Source organism: Gymnoscopelus microlampas (assembly GCF_963454915.1).
Source record: "Gymnoscopelus microlampas genome assembly, chromosome: 1".
Lineage (NCBI taxonomy): Eukaryota > Metazoa > Chordata > Actinopteri > Myctophiformes > Myctophidae > Gymnoscopelus > Gymnoscopelus microlampas.
Window position 1 is genome coordinate 41,417,759 of NC_139962.1, and position 2,500 is coordinate 41,420,258.

The 2,500-nt window shown below is 40.2% G+C and overlaps 1 protein-coding gene across 1 annotated transcript in view; it reads left to right on the top strand.

The window, feature by feature from the left end:
- ush2a (Usher syndrome 2A (autosomal recessive, mild)) overlaps nt 1–2,500 on the top strand; it is a gene marked incomplete at both ends in the record, with an annotated part of 295,634 nt that overhangs the window by 90,679 nt on the left and 202,455 nt on the right. The window lies entirely within an intron of this gene.

Consider the following 2,500-nt stretch of genomic DNA (forward strand, 5'->3'; position numbering starts at 1 on the left):
GAGTTGCGCGCCACTGTCGCGCACCAAAAATGCATGGCAGCTCATGCAATGTGAGCTTGTAGATCTGCTGTTTTCAGTGCGTGACACACTGTGCAACTAATTATAAACCAGGCATTAGTGAAAGAGAACCCAATTCTATTGCAGAACAATCATGTGAATGTAGCAGATCTCCCTTTGATCAGACCTGTGCGCACGCACGCACGCACGCACGCACGCACGCACGCACGCACGCACGCACGCACGCACGCACGCACGCACGCACGCACGCACGCACGCACGCACGCACACACACACACACACACACACACACACACACACACACACACACACACACACACACACACGCACACACACACACGGAGTCAGTCGTTTTGAGAGGCTCAGTGTTAAGCAGAGGGGATATTCATGGCGTGCTGCAGTAAAAACAATTTACTGTTAATTACATGGAGAAAAATGTGGCATAGCACGCACTCCCTACTGACCATGAATCACACACACACACACACACACACACACACACACACACACACACACACACACACACACACACACACACACACACACACACACACAGATTTATAGCCAGTATGAAGGTAGGATGAATTAGCCCTGTTTAATAACTCGCACACAAATCACTGAGACTGAGACGAGACCTAATTGATCAGTGCACGGTGACGGACGCGTTCACGTGCACACACACACAGACACACGTCATTTTATTTAATTTTCTTCTCTTAGACGACATATGTGAGGAAACATTATAATCTCACTTTCTCACTTTCTCACTTGATCTGTCTGTCTGTCTGTCTGTCTGTCTGTCTGTCTGTCTGTCTGTCTGTCTTGAGCCTTCACTAATGCGTACACAGTAATGAGTAAATCATTCTGCAGGGCACATATGGTACAGAACAAACACACACAGAGACAGACGACCCCAAACATCCATCTGTTCATTCATGTTCCCTTCTCTTACTGTGCGAATACCCAAGTGCTTTCATCTATAAATACTTCTCCCATTGATTCCAGCATTAGGACGTATTGTTATCAGCTACATCTGTTAAGGGAATGCTGTGTTTGTTTTAGTTTTTTTTTGTTTTAAGTGATACAATATCTCACATCGTCACTGTCGGGCAGAAACCTTGTATATCCATATTCCATCTTTTTATATAATGTTTTTCTTCATGAATGATTTTGTTAATACTTTGTCATATGATAGCGTTGTGCAAAAGTAGCGATGCAACGTGTTGTGAGCTTGTAGATCAGCTATTTTTACTTTTTATGTTTGAAAATCTTCGCCTATAATAATGACCTGCCCAAAATAGGGATGTCTGGCTGAAAGTGGTTACGTCTGTCTTGGGGTTTTATACATATTTAATCAATGAAATGTATTAACAATAATATGTGAGTACTGTAAATAATAACTACATTGGATCCATTGGAACACAAGTTCTTTGTTCCATTTCCTGAAAAGTAACATACAAGGTTTCCAGCGATGATATTTTAATCCATGGTTCAAATGTATTTTTAATGGCTACATCTGTTGACACGGCATCCATTTTTATTTCAGATCTTTCCAAACACATCTCTTCTCTAGACTGTAATACAGGACGGTACAATATGGTGAATTGCACCCAGATGACTTTGTCGATGTATTTTTAACGGCCACAGCTGTCGCTTCCATTGTGGGAATTTTATTTCATCTGATTCAAAAGAATTCCCCTGTTTTAACGGCAAGAAATAATAATGGCATGTGGATGATATTTTTTTTCCGAAACCATTTATGTTGAATATTTATCTGCTGGCCATCAAATCTCTGTTGACAACTGATAATTACCCATAATTCGCAGTGCTGCTCATTCAGTTTGAACCTTCAGTCTGTGGACCAGTTCACAATCTAAAGGAAAACTTCACAGATTTTCAATTTTCATCTGAATTCGGGCTTTCACGACTAGAGATTTTTACAGGTCGACTAATTTGACCCAGTGGTAGTCGACTAGTCGACTAGTCGAAATTTACATTAAAAAAAAAATTACATTTTTTTTTTTAGGGGGGGCATTGTTTGAATGCCATCCTACTACTATATAACTATTATTATTATCCTTTTGCCCTTATTTTTATGGCGTTTTAAGGGAAGTGCTTCTGGCACAGCAGCACAGCACCACAGCAGTGTCTCCAAGGATCCCCATTGCCCAATAATAGGCTTTTATTGGGCTTACTTTTGACCCCCTTTTGATAAAAAATAAAGTCAGGAGGATAATAATAATAGTAAGATGGGCCATTACTATGGCATAAAAAAAATAAAATAAAAAAAAACGTGTTTTTTTTTCAACTATTTGACTAGTACCAACAAGGTCGACTAGTGGTTATACTAGTCGACTAGTCGGCTAGTTGGTGAAAGCCCTAATCTGAATGTGAGGAGATCAATAATATAGTCTGGTAAAAATGTGGTCATGAGATGTTGACATCACAAAACACTTTTGTTTCACATCATTGGCCGTACATT